The sequence below is a fragment of the Schistocerca piceifrons genome, chromosome 1, assembly GCF_021461385.2.
Source record: "Schistocerca piceifrons isolate TAMUIC-IGC-003096 chromosome 1, iqSchPice1.1, whole genome shotgun sequence".
Classification (NCBI taxonomy): Eukaryota; Metazoa; Arthropoda; class Insecta; order Orthoptera; family Acrididae; genus Schistocerca; species Schistocerca piceifrons.
The window spans coordinates 309,113,960-309,133,429 of record NC_060138.1 but is presented as its reverse complement, the minus strand read 5'-3'; positions in this window follow the sequence as shown (position 1 = coordinate 309,133,429).

Here is a 19,470-nt window from a genome sequence, read left to right as displayed (position 1 = left end):
CTGCTCGACGACTATGCTAACAGCGTTCACATGTTCCGTATCATCCGCACTCTGACGCCAGCAATGCCACATACTCAGGAACGTGATCGCTGGCGCCAGGGAAAACAGCCGAGGCGTTCGACATGGCACACTTTTACGAGCGAAGCAAGTACGCCTGGGAGAGGCTCACAAACCAGTTGCTGCTCGAAGCGTCCATTGCAGCTTAAGCGCTCCTCTTGTGTTCAGTGCCGGATGGCGAAGTATTACAGAATAACAGTCACCCAATTTTTGCGTTTAATTTACCAGCCAAATATCAATTTAAGTGTGTCACTAACTTTGTATATACAGTACTGGACATTAAAATTGGTTCACCAAGAATAAATACAGATGATAAATGGTATTTCATTGGACAAATATATTATACTAGAACTGACGTGATTACATTTTCACGCAATTTGGTTGCATAGATCCTGAGAAATCAGTACCCAGAACAACCACCTCTGGCGGCAATAACGGCCTTGATACGCCTGGGCATTGAGTCAAACAGAGCTTGGATGGCGTGTACAGGTACAGCTACCCACGCAGCTTCAAAACGATACCACAGTTCATCAAGAGTAGTGACTGGCGTATTGTGACGAGCCAATTGCTCGGCCACCATTGACCAGACGTTTTCAATTGGTGAGAGATCTGGAGAATGTGCTGGCCAGGGCAGTAGTCGAACATTTTCTGTATCCATAAAGGCCCGTCCAGGACATGCAACATTTGGTCGTGCATTATCCTGCTGAAATGTAGGGTTTCGAAGGGATCGAATGCAGGGTAGAGCCACGGGTCGTAACACATCTGAAACGTAACGTCCACTGTTCAAAGTGCCGTCAATGCGAACAAGAGGTGACCGAGACGTGTAACCAACGGCACCCCATACGATCACGCCGAGTGATACGCCAGTATGGCGATGTCGAATACACGCTTCCAATGTGCATTCACCGCGATGTCACCAAACACGGATGCGACCATCATGATGCTGTAAACAGAACCTGCATTAATCCGAAAAAAATGACGTTTTTCCATTGGTGCACCCAGGTTCGTCGTTGAGTACACCATCGCAGGCGCTCCTGTCTGTGATGCAGCGGTAAGGGTAACCGTAGCCATGGTCTCCGAGCTGACAGTGCATGCTGCTGCAAACGTCGTCGAACTATTCGTGCAGATGGTTGTTGTCTTGCAAACGTCCCCATCTGTTAACTCAGGGATCCGTTACAGCCATGCGGATAAGATGCTTGTCATCTCGGCTGCTTGTGATACGAGGCCGTTAGGATCCAGCACGGCGTTTCGTATTACTCTCCTGAACCCACCGATTCCTTATTCTGCTAACAGTCGGATCTCGACCAACGCGAGCAGCAATGTCGCGATACGATAAACCGCAATCGCAATAGGCTACAGTCCGACCTTTATCAAAGTCGGAAACGTGATGGAACGCATTTCTCCTCTTTACACGAGGCATCACAACAACGTTTCACCAGGCAACGCCGGTCAGCTGCTGCTTGTGTATGAGGAATCAGTTGGAAACTTTATTCATGTCAGCACGTAGTAGGTGTCGCCACCGGCGCCAACCCTGTGTGAATGCTTTGAAAAGCTAATCATTTGCATATCGCAGCATCTTCTTCCTGTCGGTTAAATTTCGCGTCTGTAGCACGTCATCCTCGTGGTGTAGCAATTTTAATGGCCGGTAGCGTACATTAGGTCGAAGGAGCTTTCTGCAGGTGTACGAAATGATTGAGAAATAAACTTAATGAACTACTCGGTGACAAACAACAAGACAAACAGAAATGTATGATGATGACGATGAGGAAAAGGCGTAGTCCCGAGTGCTGCTCGGGTAGTGCTTTCGGTGGCGCTGCCTGTAGCTTTCCTAGAGCAGCCGCCGCCGAGTTCCGTCATTTAGGGCGTCGGACTGCTGGCGGAGACGGCGCTCCGTCATTGTCTGGCGCAGGCTGCCGCCGCAGAGTCAGGGAGAACTCGGCCGCGCGGCTGCCGGAACAAAGGAGGAGGCGGCCGCCGTGCCGGGGACGCTGCCCATTGTGGCGCTCAGTAATTTTCCGGCAGCGCAGCGCTGCGACGCGACGCCACGCCACGCCACGCCGGCCACTGTCATTAGCAGATTACACGGCTTGCTGCACTGACTAGGCAGAGCGCGTTCCGCGGCTACTGTCCGCCGCCCCTCCTGCTGCCGGCTCCCAGCCCTAAACGGTATATTTACTGCGCATCGAAACACATCGACAGTCGGCCGAAACAGATAAGAGATCGGAGTAGAAACAACGAAACTGTTTTGCAAGGCAGCACCATGTAGCGTCCGACACGAAGAATTTGCCTACAGGATTTACATAAAAATTGTAAACTGAATGGCCAAAAGTGATAGAAATACATTTGTAGATACGTCCGAATGTGCCACGTGGATCTGACTTATGATACGAGTCTAGATAAGATATCTGAATAGTCTGTTACAGACAGGGAGGAGTGAAACTAGCGGCATCGATTTTGAACTTGTGATGATAGTCGGCGCTAAACATTCCTTCGCCAGGGAAGACGAATGGAATATTCCAGAATTTGAAACACGAACAGCTGCTAGCATGAGTTTCTTAGAAGTAGATACCCTAGGGGTTGCGAAGCAACTCAAATCGCTTGATCTACATCTACATCTACATCTATACTCCGCGAGCCACCTTACGGTGTGTGGCGGAGGGTACTTATTGTACCACTATCTGATCCCCCCTTCCCTGTTCCATTCACGAATTGTGCGTGGGAAGAACGACTGCTTGTAAGTCTCCGTATTTGCTCTAATTTCTCGGATCTTTTCGTTGTGATCATTACGCGAGATATATGTGGGCGGTAGTAATATGTTGCCCATCTCTTCCCGGAATGTGCTCTCTCGTAATTTCGATAATAAACCTCTCCGTATTGCGTAACGCCTTTCTTGAAGTGTCCGCCACTGGAGCTCGTTCAGCATCTCCGTAACGCTCTCGCGCTGACTAAATGTCCCCATGACGAATCGCGCTGCTTTTCGCTGGATCATGTCTATCTCTTCTATTAATCCAACCTGGTAAGGGTCCCATACTGATGAGCAATACTCAAGAATCGGACGAACAAGCGTTTTGTAAGCTACTTCTTTCGTCGATGAGTCACATTTTCTTAGAATTCTTCCTATGAATCTCAACCTGGCGCCTGCTTTTTCCACTATTTGTTTTATGTGATCATTCCACTTCAGATCGCTCCGGATAGTAACTCCTAAGTATTTTACGGTCGTTACCGCTTCCAATGATTTACCACCTATGGCATAATCGTACTGGAATGGATTTCTGCCCCTATGTATGCGCATTATATTACATTTATCTACGTTTAGGGAAAGCTGCCAGCTGTCGCACCATGCATTAATCCTCTGCAGGTCCTCCTGGAGTACGTACGAGTCTTCTGATGTTGCTACTTTCTTGTAGACAACCGTGTCATCCGCAAATAGCCTCACGGAGCTACCGATGTTGTCAACTAAGTCATTTATGTATATTGTAAACAATAAAGGTCCTATCACGCTTCCCTGCGGTACTCCCGAAATTACCTCTACATCTGCAGATTTTGAACCGTTAAGAATGACATGTTGTGTTCTTTCTTCTAGGAAATCCTGAATCCAATCACAAACCTGGTCCGATATTCCGTAAGCTCGTATTTTTTTCACTAAACCGTATCAAATGCCTTCCTGAAGTCCAGGAATACGGCATCAATCTGCTCGCCAGTGTCTACGGCACTGTGAATTTCTTGGGCAAATAGGGCGAGCTGAGTTTCACATGATCTCTGTTTGCGGAATCCATGTTGGTTATGATGAAGGAGATTTGTATTATCTAAGAACGTCATAATACGAGAACACAAAACATGTTCCATTATTCTACAACAGATTGACGTAAGCGAAATAGGCCTATAATTATTCGCATCTGGTTTATGACCCTTCTTGAAAATGGGAACGACCTGCGCTTTCTTCCAGTCGCTAGGTACTTTACGTTCTTCCAGCGATCTGCGATAAATTGCTGATAGAAAGGGGGCAAGTTCTTTAGCATAATCACTGTAGAATCTTAAGGGTATCTCGTCTGGTCCGGATGCTTTTCCGCTACTAAGTGATAGCAGTTGTTTTTCAATTCCGATATCGTTTATTTCAATATTTTCCATTTTGGTGTCCGTGCGACGGCTGAAGTCAGGGACCGTGTTACGATTTTCCGCAGTGAAACAGTTTCGGAACACTGAATTCAGTATTTCTGCCTTTCTTCGGTCGTCCTCTGTTTCGGTGCCATCGTGGTCAACGAGTGACTGAATAGGGGATTTAGATCCGCTTACCGATTTTACATATGACCAAAACTTTTTAGGGTTCTTGTTTAGATTGTTTGCCAATGTTTTATGTTCGAATTCGTTGAATGCTTCTCTCATTGCTCTCTTTACGCTCTTTTTCGCTTCGTTCAGCTTTTTCTTATCAGCTATGATTCGACTACTCTTAAACCTATGATGAAGCTTTCTTTGTTTCCGTAGTACCTTTCGTACATGATTGTTATACCACGGTGGATCTTTCCCCTCGCTTTGACCTTAGTCGGTACGAACTTATCTAAGGCGTACTGGACGATGTTTCTGAATTTTTTCCATTTTTGTTCCACATCCTCTTCCTCAGAAATGAACGTTTGATGGTGGTCACTCAGATATTCTGCGATTTGTGCCCTATCACTCTTGTTAAGCAAATATATTTTCCTTCCTTTCTTGGCATTTCTTATTACACTTGTAGTCATTGATGCAACCACTGACTTATGATCACTGATACCCTCTTCTACATTCACGGAGTCGAAAAGTTCCGGTCTATTTGTTGCTATGAGGTCTAAAACGTTAGCTTCACGAGTTGGTTCTCTAACTATCTGCTCGAAGTAATTCTCGGACAAGGCAGTCAGGATAATGTCACAAGAGTCTCTGTCCCTGGCTCCAGTTCTGATTGTGTGACTATCCCATTCTATACCTGGTAGATTGAAGTCTCCCCCTATTACAATAGTATGATCACGAAACTTCTTCACGACGTTCTGCAGGTTCTCTCTGAGGCGCTCAACTACTACGGTTGCTGATGCAGGTGGTCTATAGAAGCATCCGACTATCATATCTGACCCACCTTTGATACTTAACTTAACCCAGATTATTTCACATTCGCATTCGCTAATAACTTCACTGGATATTATTGAATTCTTTACTGCTATAAATACTCCTCCACCATTGGCGTTTATCCTATCCTTGCGGTATATATTCCATTCTGTGTCTAGGATTTCGTTACTGTTCACTTCCGGTTTTAACCAACTTTCCGTTCCTAATACTATATGCGCACTATTTCCTTCAATAAGAGATACTAATTCAGGAACCTTGCCCTGGATACTCCTGCAGTTTACCAATATTACGTTAACTTTTCCTGTTTTTGGTCTCTGAGGACGGACGTTCTTTATCAACGATGATAATGTCCTCTCTGGTAAGCCGTCAGGTATTTTATCGTTTCGCCCAAGGGGGGGTCCCTCTAACCTAAAAAACCCCCGTGTGCACGCCACACGTACTCTGCTACCCTAGTAGCTGCTTCCGGTGTGTAGTGCACGCCTGACTTGTCTAGGGGGGCCCTACAGTTCTCCACCCAATAACGGAGGTCGATGAATTTGCAACCATTATAGTCGCAGAGTCGTCTGAGCCTCTGGTTTAGACCCTCCACACGGCTCCAAACCAGAGGACCGCGATCGACTCTGGGCACTATGCTGCAGATATTAAGCTCAGCTTGCACTCCGCGTGCGATGCTGGTTGTCTTTACCAAATCAGCCAGCCGCCGGAAGGAACCAAGGATGGCCTCAGAACCCAAGCGGCAGGCGTCATTCGTTCCGACATGTGCTACTATCTGCAGCCGGTCACACCCAGTGCGTTCAATAGCTGCCGGAAGGGCCTCCTCCACATTACGGACGAGACCCCCCGGCAAGCACACCGAGTGCACACTGGCATTCTTCCCCGACCTACCCGCTATTTTCCTGAGGGGCTCCATAACCCGCCTAACGTTGGAGCTCCCTATAACTAATAGGCCCGCCCTCTGTGACTGTCGGGACCTTGCCGGAGAATCGGCCACTGGCCCAACAGGCGAGGCATCCTGTGGTGGCTCGGAAACGATGTCATCACCACTAGGAAGCACCCCGTACCTGTTGGAAAGGGGTAAGGCAGCTGCCACGCGGCCAGATCCCACCTTCGCCTTTCGGCCAGGCACGCGCGAGCCCACCACTGTCCGCCATTCACCCTGGAGTGATCGCTGACCGGTAAGATGCTCACTGCCGGAAGACGCAGCGACATCAGGGGTTCCATGTGATTCCAAGGCCACCGAAGTAGGCATAGGTCTCACCACAGTTGCCCCAACGCCACTACGAGCCGACGCCTGCGCCTCGAGCTCGATGAGCCTAACAGACAAAGCCTCCACCTGCCCCCGAAGAGTGGCCAATTCTCCTTGCGTCCGCTCACAACAACCACAGTCCCTACACATGCCTATGTTTACCCTACTCTATACGGTGACAAATTCCCAAGATAATCTTCTGATGAGCTACTCTGATAATCAAGAAACACTCACTGAAATACGAGACGCGAAAACTACGCTAGGTTTTCCCAGAAAAACTATTTAAAAGCTAAGCGCAGCAAATAAGTACAAAAACGCTTTATACAAACAGTACTCGCTGCTGCTGGTGCTCTCGCTCTGGCTGTCACAAGACAACTGCTGATTCAAGTGACTAGTGGCTAACGGCCGCGAAACAAACAAAAGACGGTTTTAGGGCGCTTTCTGTTCTAAACGATGAAGAAAACACTAAGAAATCTAACACGAAAACTACGTAAAGTTTTATCAAGAACTGTTAGTTATTATGCAGAGCAGATAAACACAAATAGAATCCCTTCCTTAGTGGAAGGTCGTAAACAAAATGCAAAATAAACGCTTTATACAAACAGTACTCGCTGCTGCTGGTGCTCTCGCTCTGGCTGTCACAAGATACGGGCAAGTCTTCAGGTCCAGATTGTATACCGATTAGGTTCCTTTCAGATTACGCTGATACAATAGCTCCCTACTTAACAATTATATACAACCGCTCGCTCACCGATAGATCTGTACCTACAGATTGGAAAATTGCGCAGGTCGCACCAGTGTTTAAGAAGGGTAGTAGGAGTAATCCATCGAACTACAGACCTATATTATTGACGTAGGTTTGCAGTAGGGTTTTGGAGCATGTTGTGTATTCAAACATTATGAATCACCTAGAAGGGAACGAGCTATTGATACGTAATCAGCATGGTTTCAGAAAACTTTCTTGTGCAACGTAGCTAGCTCTTTATTCGCACGAAGTAATTGCCGCTATCGACAGGGGATCTCAGGTTGATTCCGTGTTTCTGGATTTCCGGAAGGCTTTTGACACCGTTCCTCACAAGCGACTATTAATCAAGCTGCGGGCCTATGGGGTATCGTCTCAGTTGTGTGACTGGATTCGTGATTTCCTGTCAGGAAGGTCGGAGTTCGTAGTAATAGACGGCAAATCAACGAGTAAAATTGAAGTGATATCAGGTGTTCCCCAGGGAAGCGTCCTGGGACCTCTGCTGTTCCTGATCTGTATAAATGACCTGGTTGACAATCTGAGCAGTTCTCTTAGGTTGTTCGCAGATGATGCTGTAACTTACCGTCTAGTAAGATCATCCGAAGACCAGTATCAGTTGCAAAGCGATTTAGAAAAGATTGCTGTATGGTGTTGACGCTAAATAACGAAAAGGGTGAGGTGATCCACATGAGTTCCAAAAGAAATCCGTTGGAATTCGATTACTCGATAAATAGTACAATTCTCAAGGCTGTCAATTCAACTAAGTACCTGGGTCTTAAAATTACGAACAACTTCAGTTGGAAAGACCACATAGATAATATTGTGGGAAAGGCGAGCCAAAGGTTGCGTTTCATTGGCAGGGCACTTAGAAGATGCAACAAGTCCACTAAAGAGACAGCTAACACTACACTCGTTCGTCCTCTGTTAGAATATTGCTGCGCGGCGTGGGATCCTTACCAGGTGGGATTGACGGAAGACATCGAAAGGATGCAAAAAAGGGCAGCTCGTTTTGTATTATCACGTAATAGGGGAGAGAGTGTGGCAGATATGATACGTGAGTTGGCATGGAAGTCACTAAAGCAAAGACGTTTTTCGTCGCGGCGACATCAATTTACGAAATTTCAGTCATAAACTTTCTCTTCCGAATGAGAAAATATTTTGTTGAGCCCAACCTACATAGGTAAGAATGATCATCAAAATAAAATAAGACAAATCAGAACTCGAACAGAAAGGTTTAGGTGTTCGTTTTTCCCGCGCGCTGTTCGGGAGTGGAATGGTAGAGAAATAGTATGATTGTGGTTCGATGAACCCTCTGCCAAGCACTTAAATGAGAATTGCAGAGTAATCATGTAGATGTAGATTAGAAACATAAGGACCCTAAAATGTATCGGAGATCACACAAGAATTTAGGTGTCCGAAGGCGACAGTCTCCACAGTGAAGCTTCAGAACAGCGGGAATCGTTCTCTCAGCGACCACACCGGCACCGAAAAGGAAGATATCAGAGAGAAGGCCGAAATGCTGAATTCGGTCTTCCGAAGTTGTTTCACGGCGGATTTGGCTTGGTTGGGGGAAGAGACCAAACAGCGACGTCATCGGTCTAATCGGGTTAGGGAAGAACGGGGAAGGATGTCGGCCGTGCCCTTTCAAAGGAACCATCCTGGCATTTGCCTGGAGCGATTTAAGGAAATCACGGAAAACCTAAATCAAGATGGCCGAACGGGGGACTGAACCGTCGTCCCCCCGAAAGTGAGTCCGTGTGCTTACCACTGCACCACCTCGCTCGGTTTCACGGCGGAAGATGGTAGCACTGTCCCTTCTTTCAATCGTAGTACGAAATGGAAAAAAGCGCAGGTCATTCCCGTTTTTAAGAATGTCCCTAAGGCAGATTGATACAATTATATAACTGTATCGTTGGCGTCAATGTGTTGTAGAATTATGGAACATTTTTTATGCTCAAGAATTACTACGTTTTTGGAAAACGAACATCTCCTCTATAACAATCATCATGGATTCCGCAAACAGGGATCCTGCGAAACTCAGCTCGGTCTGTTCCTCCATGAGATCCACAGCGCAGTGGACAACGGCGCTTAGGTTGATGCCGTGTTCGTTGATTTCAGCAAGGCATTTGACACCGTCCCGCATTGCTGTTTAATGAAAAAAAATACGACCTTCGGAGTATCGGAGTAGATCTGTGATTCAATTCAAAGCTTACTTGCAGGTAGAACTCAACACGTTGCTCTTAACAGAACTAAATCGACAGATGAAAAAGGTAATATCCGGAGTACCACAGAGAAGTGTGATAGGACCGTTGCTGTTTACAATATATGTAAATGATCTAGTAGAAAGCATCTGATGCTCTTTAAGGATATTCGCATATGATGCAGTTGTCTATACCAAAGTAGCAACACCAGAAGACAGTAAGAATTTGCAGAATTACCTGCAGAGAATTGATGAATGTTGCAGGCCCTGGCAGTTGTCCCTGAACGTAAATAAATGCAACATATTGCGGATACATAGGAAAAGAATGCCCTGATGACAGACAGCTGGAGACAGCGTCTGCCTTAAAATATCTAGGTGTAACTATACATAGCGACCTTAAGTGGAAAGACCATTTGAAACAGGTAGTGGGAAAAGCAAACACCCGGCTCAAATTTATCGGAAGAATCTTATGGAAATGTAACTCATCCACGAAAGAAGTGGCTTATAAGGCGTTTGTTCGCCCGATTCTTGAGTGTTGTTCATGTGTCTGGGATCCCTATCAGGTAGGACTGATAGAACAGATAGAGAAGATGCAACGAAGAGCGGCGCGTTTCGTCACGGGATTGTTTAGCTAGCGAGAGAGCATTATGGAGTTCTAAACAAACTCGGCTGGCAGACGTTACAGGAGAGGCGTTGTGCATCACGGAGATATTTACTATTGAAAGTTCGGGACAGCACTTTTCAGGAGGAGTCGGACAACATATTGCTTCCCCCCACATACATCTCGCATATTGACCACGAGGAGAAAATTCGGGAAATTAGAGCCAATAAAGAGGCTTACCGACAATCGTTCTTCCCACGCACTATTCGCGAGTTTTCACCGATGAGTGTTGCTTATTCCTTCAACCAGACAATCGTCGGAGACGGGTTTGGAGGCAACCCGGTCAGGCTGAACGCCTTAGACACACTGTCCAATGAGTGCAGTAAGGTGGAGGTTCCTTGCAGCTATTGGGTGGCATCATGTGGCGCCGACGTACGCTGCTGGTGGCCATGGAAGGCTCTGTAACGGCTGTACGACACGTGAATGCCATCCTCCGACCGATAGTGCAACCATATCGGCAGCATATTGGCGAGGCATTCGTCCTCATGGACGAGAATTCGCGCTCCCGTCGTGCACATCTTGTTAATGACATTCTTCAGGATAACGACATCGCTCGACTAGAGTGGCCAGCATGTTCTCCAGATGTGAACCCTATCGAACATGCCTGGGATAGATGAAAAGGGCCGTTTGTGGACGACGTGATCCACAAACCACTCTGAGAGATCAACGCCTAATCGCCGTTGAGGAGTGGGACAATCTGGACTAACAGTGCCTTGATGAACTTGTGGATAGTATGCCAAGACGAATACAGGCATGAAGCAATGCAAGAGGACGCACTACTCGGTATTAGAGGTACCGGTGTGCACAGCAGTCTGGACCACCACCTCTGAAGGTCTCGCTGTATGGTGGTAGAACATGAAATGTATGGTTCTCATGACCAATAAAAAGGGCGGAAATGATGTTTATGTTGATCTCTATTCCACTTTTCTGTACAGGTTCCGGAACTCTCGGAACCGAGGTGATGCAAAACTTGTTTTGATGTGTGTATGCTAGACGATATATAGTTTAATGAAAGAATATTTATGGGTCATGGGTGTTGACATGGCAGGTATTACAATATCTGTGGTGGTGCGTTCCCAACACATCTTGAAAGTAGGAATGTGACTACGGATGTTGATGGTCAGATAGAAATAATTCTTGGAGTTATCCCCAAACTTCATTGAAAATTTGATGCCGCTGTTCTTAGAATTTATCTGCTTGAGGAATGTTTGAAAAGTTCTGTTATTACCCGTTCATAAGCACAAGTAACTCTCTTCAAAGATTAGATGTAAATAATTTATGGAGCTACCACATACCCCACGTAGGTTTCTCAATTGTTGTGCTTAGAATTTACCTACTTGAGGAATGAAGTTCTCTAGTAGTACTCACGCATAAGTGCAACCCACTCTTTTCCAAGGTTGGTTTCTTGTTTAGGTATGTTGATGATGAGTTGTGCGTATGGACAGGTACTACCAAACGCGGGTTTTAGGATTAAAACAGCAACGGCGATAATCCCTTCCTATAAACATCAGGTCTTTCTGAAAACAGTAAAAAACACAATGGTCTTTGAACTCTTACTCTACTATATTCTTAAAGTAGTGTGTAACAAACATTTCACAGTTGTCCGCATAATAAATATGCAAATCACGAGTTTTCTCATTCAAAAAAATGCATCATAATTCAGTGAAATCAAAATAAGAATATTGTCATCTTCAAGGCATGTCAGGAAGAAAAGAGGGAGCGCTGAACAAATGTCGCTTTTTGCAACGCAGTTTCTCCAGTTTCTTAAGGCTCACACATCTCGCCTGCCAAAAGAAGTTACCAATAAGTGACGTATAGAAGAGCTGGTGTCGTAGAGGGCTTTTTGGTTGTTAAAAGGAAAATGGAAGAAATTGCCAAGGAAGACGGGCCGTTTCATCCCATCGTCAGAAACGTGGAGGCTCAAAATATGGACTTGTCAGATACCTGAGGAACATTACATAATCATGTCTTCCTCCCTCGCGTATTTTACCATTTTATACCTGACCGTTTTAGTAAGAAGGGATGACGTGAAAAGAGGGCAGTGGTTTTTAACAGACGATCCAGTGAAAGGTTTATCAGTTGTATAATGGATTTCGTAATTAGTGATTGCAACAAAATTTAGCTCAAATGGGAGGATAAGTTGTAAAGAAGCATCTTACTTACGCAATTTCGGAAGTGTGTGGGACTAGCTGGAAGAAAATATTGACAGTCGTGCCATTGCCTGTTTAACAAAGGGATGCCGTGACCGCATTATTTGAAACTGAAATAATGAAGAATTATTTGACGTCATAGGAAAGTAAACGTTCGACAAGATGAGGTTCTTAGATATTTTGGTCGTGCGATTTGCGCTGACGGGACTGACAATTTTTGCTGGCCAAATTCATCTCTTTTGGTTTCGGCATATGACGACAGTGCCACAGACACTCCAAAGCTATAACTCTGGATTTTGTACAACGTCTCAGATACTCCAGATTCACGGCACTGACTGTCTTGTTACCTTTGACATTGTTTCCTTCTAGTATTCTCCAAATATGATTGGCGAGACGACGGAGCTATTTAGGCACGAACTTAACTATACCTATTTTCCCTTTATGGAGATTAATGTGTAATAGAACTGGAACAATCCGCAGAAAATAGGTTTCCATCTTCTACTTGCACTGGCGGAACGTGAGCATACAACACAGGAGGAAGCAGAGGAGCCGCGAGCAGGTGACTTCCAGCAGAACAGGTCATATTACGCAAAAGAATAAAGGGCGATGCAAACACCACCTACCCGAGAAGATTAAATATCTCCTGAGTAGCGTAAAAGAATATTTAAATTCCTGGATGTCGAAAGTATACCAGCTGCCTTGCCAGCGTGGTTTGTTATGCAAAAGCCAAACTATCAGAAACGTGGGAGAACGTGCCTTGATGACTAGAGGGCACTCGCGCTTAGGACAAACGGGCTAGGTAGCGAAACAGAGCATGGCCTGTAAATAAGACAGACTTCGAAATTGAACGACACGAAGGTATTGACCCCCAACTTTTGCTATTTCATCGCAACAGAATCCATCTAAATTAAAAGTAAAATAAAAGCTCATCAATTATGACACGGCGTACTACCTCAGTTAAACCGAGATCATGCTTTCGATCTTCTTAAGAAACAGGGTGGAGCTGGGCCAAATATGAGAATGAAAACCAAACGCCAAACAACGAGATAGACAGAGTAGTGCTTTTTTGTTTTTGGAAGGGGGCGGGGGGGGGGGGGGCGGGGATGACAGGACCAGAGCGGTGACGGAGCACACGTTCCATCGACGGCTTCCACAGCTGCAAACAGCCCATGAGTGCACTTGGTGATCACCCATTCTGTTATCGAAATAATTGTGCGTCTCTGACACGAAGAATCTGCTGCTGGCCCTAGAACTGTTCCTTAGTAATATACGCCGTGAGGAACTGAAGAAACAAAAGAAGCTATGGTTGTATGGTAGCGGATATGTTGAAGAGAGGGGAGGCCTAACACAGAAGGTGGAGGGCATCAAGTCAGCTAAAAGGCTAGGTACTTTCTTCCAATCCACAGACTGACTCATTCTCTTCTGCAAACCATTTATATGTATGCCATTTCAGTTATCTATACGTCCTACAACTCTTGTAAGGAGCCGGCCACAGTGAATGGCGAATACAGAAGAAGTGTGTTGATGCTGATGAGAGAGGAGAGAATACTTTCACTTCTAGAATTCGTAGTGACTATCTAGGAGATGTCTGTATAAGAGACGGATATAGTCGAGCAAACGCATGATGATGGCCCCAGATAAGAAGGCCAATATTTTATGTTGAAAAAATCATACACACTGGTTTCCAGTCAAAACGAGCCACTAGTAAGCCATACATGTATTAAAAGCTAATCATTTGCATATCACAGCATCTTCTTTCTGTCGGTTAAATTTCGCGACTGTAGCACGTCATCTTCGTCGTGAAGCAATTTTAGTGGCCAGTAGTGTATCATTACTTTGCATAACCGACATGTTACAAAAGAAGAATATGAGCTAAAGTTCAGTTGCAACACCTAGGTCCTGTGGTCTTTTCCGATTAAAGGCAGTGATAAATATAACGCTTATCATTGAACAGTAAAATTAGGGACGTAACAGCAGAGAGGTGCAAAAGTGATAAATTTACTGAAAAGAGATTTATACAAAATAGTTACTGCCATCACATGTTTCATGAGCCACTCAGGATCAATGGAAAATATCAGGTTGTATCTCGTCATAAAGAGATACTGATTTGTACCTGTAAGTAAGGCCTCGCAGCAGGAAATAATGAATGCAACATTCACTCGAGAAAATGAGATTTGCTGGGGCGACTATATTTTTTGGGCTGAATTTAACTGAGAAATTTAAAAAATACTTGGAATCTGTAGGAGAATTAATAAGAAATATTCTTTTTTTAAAAAAACAATAGGAAGTAACTTTACTGACCGGATAACAATATTTCCAAGAGGTTGGCATAAAGTACCCCCCCCCCCCCCCCCCTTGTATTCAGAAGATTAATGATAACTGCTAGTACAGACAGTAAAACACGAGGGCGAATCTGTTTCAGCAGCGTTTAATAGTTCTGCCGCAGCGCGGACACGAGATGGGGCGAAGTCGGGCAGGGAGGACGTGAGAAACAAACGTTTACTCTCATGACGAGTGTTTTCGAAATATAAAGAAATAGTAAAACACTGTGTTAATATTGTCATGTTAAGATATAGAAAGTGAAGCACATGGCCGTTCTTTGAAAATGTATTGAAAGTACACTATTGGCCATTGAAATTACTACTCCAAGAAGAAATGCATATGATAAACGGGTATTCATTGATTAAATGTATTATACTAGAACTGACATGTGATTACATTTTCACGCAATTTGGGTGCATAGAGCCTGATAAATCAGTACCCAGAACAACCACCTCTGGCCGTAATAACGGCCTTGATAAGCCTGGGCATTGAGTCAAACAGAGCTTGGATGGCGTGTACAGGTACAGCTGCCCATGCAGCTTCAACACGATACCACAGTTCATCACGAGTAGTGACTGGCGTATTGTGACAAGCCAGTTGCTCGGCCACCATTAACCAGACGTTTTCATTTGGTGAGAGATCTGGAGAATGTGCTGGCCATGGCAGCAGTCGAACATTTACAGTATCCAGAAAGGGCCGTACAGGACCTGTAACATGCGGTCGTGCATTATCCTCCTGAAATGTAGGGTTTCGCAGCGATCGAATGAAGGGTAGAGCCACGGGTCATAACACATCTGAAATGTAACGTCCACTGTTCAAAGTGCCGTCAATGCGAACAAGAGGTGACCGAGACGTGTAGCCAATGGCACCCCATACCATCACGCCGGGTGATACGCCAGTATGGTGATGACGAATACACGCTTCCAATGTGCGTTCACCGCAATGTCGCCAAACACGGGTGCGACCATCATGATGCCATAAACAGAACCTGGATTCATCCGAAAAAATTGCATTTTGCCATTCGTGCACCCAGGTTCGTCGTTGAGTTCACCATCGCAGGCGCTCCTGTTTGTGATGCAGCGTCAAGGGTAATCGCAGCCATGGTCTCCGAGCTGATAGTCCATGCTGCTGCAAACGTCATCGAACTGTTCGTGCAGATGGCTGTTGTCTCGCAAACGTCCCCATCTGTTGAGTCAGGGATCGAGACGTGGCTGCACGATCCGTTACAGCCATGCGGATCAGATGCCTATCATCTCGACTGCTAGTGATACGAGGCCGTTGGGATCCAGCACGGCGTTCCGTATTACCCTCCTGAACCCACCGATTCATTAATCTGCTAACAGTCATTGGATCTCTACTAACGCGAGCAGCAATGTCGCGATACGATGAACCGCAATCGCGATAGGCTGCAATCAGACCGTTATCAAAGTCGGAAACGTGATGGTACGAATTTGTCCTCCTTACACGAGGCATCACAACAACGTTTCACCAGGCAACGCCGGTCAACTACTGTTTGTGTATGAGTAATTGGTTGGAAACTTTCCTCATGTCAGCATGTTGTAGGTGTCGCCATCGGCGGCAACCTTGTGTGAATGCTCTGAAAAGCTAGTCATTTGCATATCACAGTATCTTCTTCCTGCCGGTTTAATTTCGAGTCTGTAGCACATCATCTTCGTGGTGTAGCAATTTTAATGGGCAGTAGTGTAAAATCAAGAGTAGTTTTGTCCTTAAGTATAGCCTAATAGCAATTACTACACGTTAAGTTTTTCCGACTACCTTACATTCTGAACTAACAACATGGTTTTTTCCTAGTGAACATTCTATTCGAATATTTATTCCGAAGGAATATTAAATGGCGCATATTACTGTCAGATTGTTATATTAGCTTTGCCTGTCTGTAATGAAAAAACTACTTGATGTAAGTGCACCATTGCTTGAAAGAAGCAAAGGTTACAGAGGGTACTTCAACATCTACGTACAGTTCAGTATTAGTTGTCAGGCAGGTGAATCATCTGCGGTAGATCTGTACCCGAACGCGCTTCTACGCCTCCCGCGAAAATGAAATTCCGGGCTGAAATTGGCGTGTCATGTGGCACATCCCGCGGTATCAATCACCGGGACCGTCCCATCGAGACTCCGCCTGCCGCCACAGCTGGGCGCGCGTGCGTAGCATCGCCGCCTCGCCTCTTGTTACCGGAACCGCATCTCCTAGTTTGCGCACGAGGCGACTTCTAAGAGTTGTACGTTGTTATGGCGGGTCGAGTAACTTAAACCGAATTCTGCACTACACTCAAAAGTGATACAGATATATGACACTGTATTTCAACACAGTTAGTAAGACCCTGGAAACAATGTTCACAACATTCTTCCAATTGTTCCAAGTGTTCATTTCCTTGACGATAGAAATCTGCTCGTTGGTCACTGATCCATTCTAGGACCGCTGTATGAAAGTCCTCAGCAAAGGAAAATCTATTTCCCCCAAGACTGTTGTGAATTAGTTCCTCGACTGGCTGGGTGTTGTCGTCTATGGTCGATGTAGATGACCACCTTTCCCATAAGCTTCACACGCTTATGCAGCCTTCGTCAAATTGATTGAATCATTTGAGTAAGACGGGATTCGGCATTGCATTTGGTCCGTATACCTCCAGAATTTTACATTGAATCTGTGAGCAATTTAGACGTTCTGCCCCCATGAATCGTACCGTCCCCTGTACTTCAACTTTGGGGTACGTTACCAGCAGCAGCCGCGTCGTTTCACTCGCACCTGAGACAAAGACATATATGGGTCCTGCGGCATGCGTCACAGCACTTCACACTACTGGTCTTACAAGTCTCCGGTGGGGAGCGAGATACTATTTCAGACCAATGTAATAATTCCTGTTTGGGCTCACTGTAACACATGACAAAGATATTTCGTGGTTACCTCCTCACCAGCATATGGATTTCCTGTGAGTCCGGGATGGAGCCGAGCGTTGGCGGTGTATGTGAGACCTGAGTTCATCCTGGAGTACGCAACAGCTTACGGGAATTCAGCCAGGTAATGCGATATCTCGTAAGTCGTTTGAATGCTCGCGGTGTGTGTCCGGCACGGGAGTAGTGTAACTACCCGAGTTCGTTGAGCGGCCCGTATTTCTCTTGGGCTCCGACTAACGTACTGTGATGCACTTATTGCCTGTACCGAAACACTTTTACAGGATACCCGGAACATGTACTGTCTTCTGACAATGCGCTACACTTGCTGCGAAATGTTCTTAGCGTGGGACGACAAATGTTTCTTTCTGAAGCTACCTCGTGTGTGGAGCCTGTTTTTTAACACGACTAATTTCTTCAAGCATATTTCCTGCATGATAACTTACCAACTACACTCCTGGAAATGGAAAAAAGAACACATTGACACCGGTGTGTCAGACCCACCATACTTGCTCCGGACACTGTACAAGCAATGATCACACGCACGGCACAGCGGACACACCAGGAACCGCGGTGTTGGCCGTCGAATGGCGCTAGCTGCGCAGCATTTGTGCACCGCCGCCGTCGGTGTCAGCCAGTTTGCCGTGGCATACGGAGCTCCATCGCAGTCTTTAACACTGGTAGCATGCCGCGACAGCGTGGACGTGAACCGTATGTGCAGTTGACGGACTTTGAGCGAGGGCGTATAGTGGGCATGCGGGAGGCCGGGTGGACGTACCGCCGAATTGCTCAACACGTGGGGCGTGAGGTCTCCACAGTACATCGATGTTGTCGCCAGTGGTCGGCGGAAGGTGCACGTGCCCGTCGACCTGGGACCGGACCGCAGCGACGCACGGATGCACGCCAAGACCGTAGGATCCTACACAGTGCCGTAGGGGACCGCACCGCCACTTCCCAGCAAATTAGGGACACTGTTGCTCCTGAGGTATCGGCGAGGGCCATTCGCAACCGTCTCCATGAAGCTGGGCTACGGTCCCGCACACCGTTAGGCCGTCTTCCGCTCACGCCCCAACATCGCGCAGCCCGCCTCCAGTGGTGTCGCGACAGGCGTGACTGGAGGGACGAATGGAGACGTGTCGTCTTCAGCGATGAGAGTCGCTTCTGCCTTGGTACCAATGATGGTCGTATGCGTGTTTGGCGCCGTGCAGGTGAGCGCCACAATCAGGACTGCATACAACCGAGGCACACAGGGCCAACACCCGGCATCATGGTGTGGGGAGCGATCTCCTACACTGGCCGTACACCACTGGTGATCGTCGAGGGGACACTGAATAGTGCACGGTACATCCAAACCGTCATCGAACCCATCGTTCTACCATTCCTAGACCGGCAAGGGAACTTGCTGTTCCAACAGGACAATGCACGTCCTCATGTATCCCCTGCCACCCAACGTGCTCTAGAAGGTGTAAGTCAACTACCCTGGCCAGCAAGATCTCCGGATCTGTCCCCCATTGAGCATGTTTGGGACTGGATGAAGCGTCGCCTCACGCGGTCTGCACGTCCAGCACGAACGCTGGTCCAACTGAGGCGCCAGGTGGAAATGGCATGGCAAGCCGTTCCACAGGACTACATCCAGCATCTCTACGATCATCTCCATGGGAGAATAGCAGCCTGCATTGCTGCGAAAGGTGGATATACACTGTACTAGTGCCGACATTGTGCATGCTCTGTTGCCTGTGTCTATGTGCCTGTGGTTCTGTCAGTGTGATCATGTGATGTATCTGACCCCAGGAATGTGTCAATAAAGTTTCCCCTTCCTGGGACAATGAATTCACGGTGTTCTTATTTCAATTTCCAGGAGTGTATATAGTTGTTCGTGTTAGACTGTGCAACAGCATTTCATCTGGACCTGGCCTAACGCAATAATTTCTGTTTTTATACTGTTTCCGGTACTTACAGACCACCTGATTTGTTGGCCTGCAGGCCTAGGAGCTGACTTCCTGTCCTATGATATCCTGGTTTCTGTTTCCTGTTAATTTCTTTCAGTCGTCTTGTCACGTATATGCAAGCAATATGTGTGTAGCTACAACG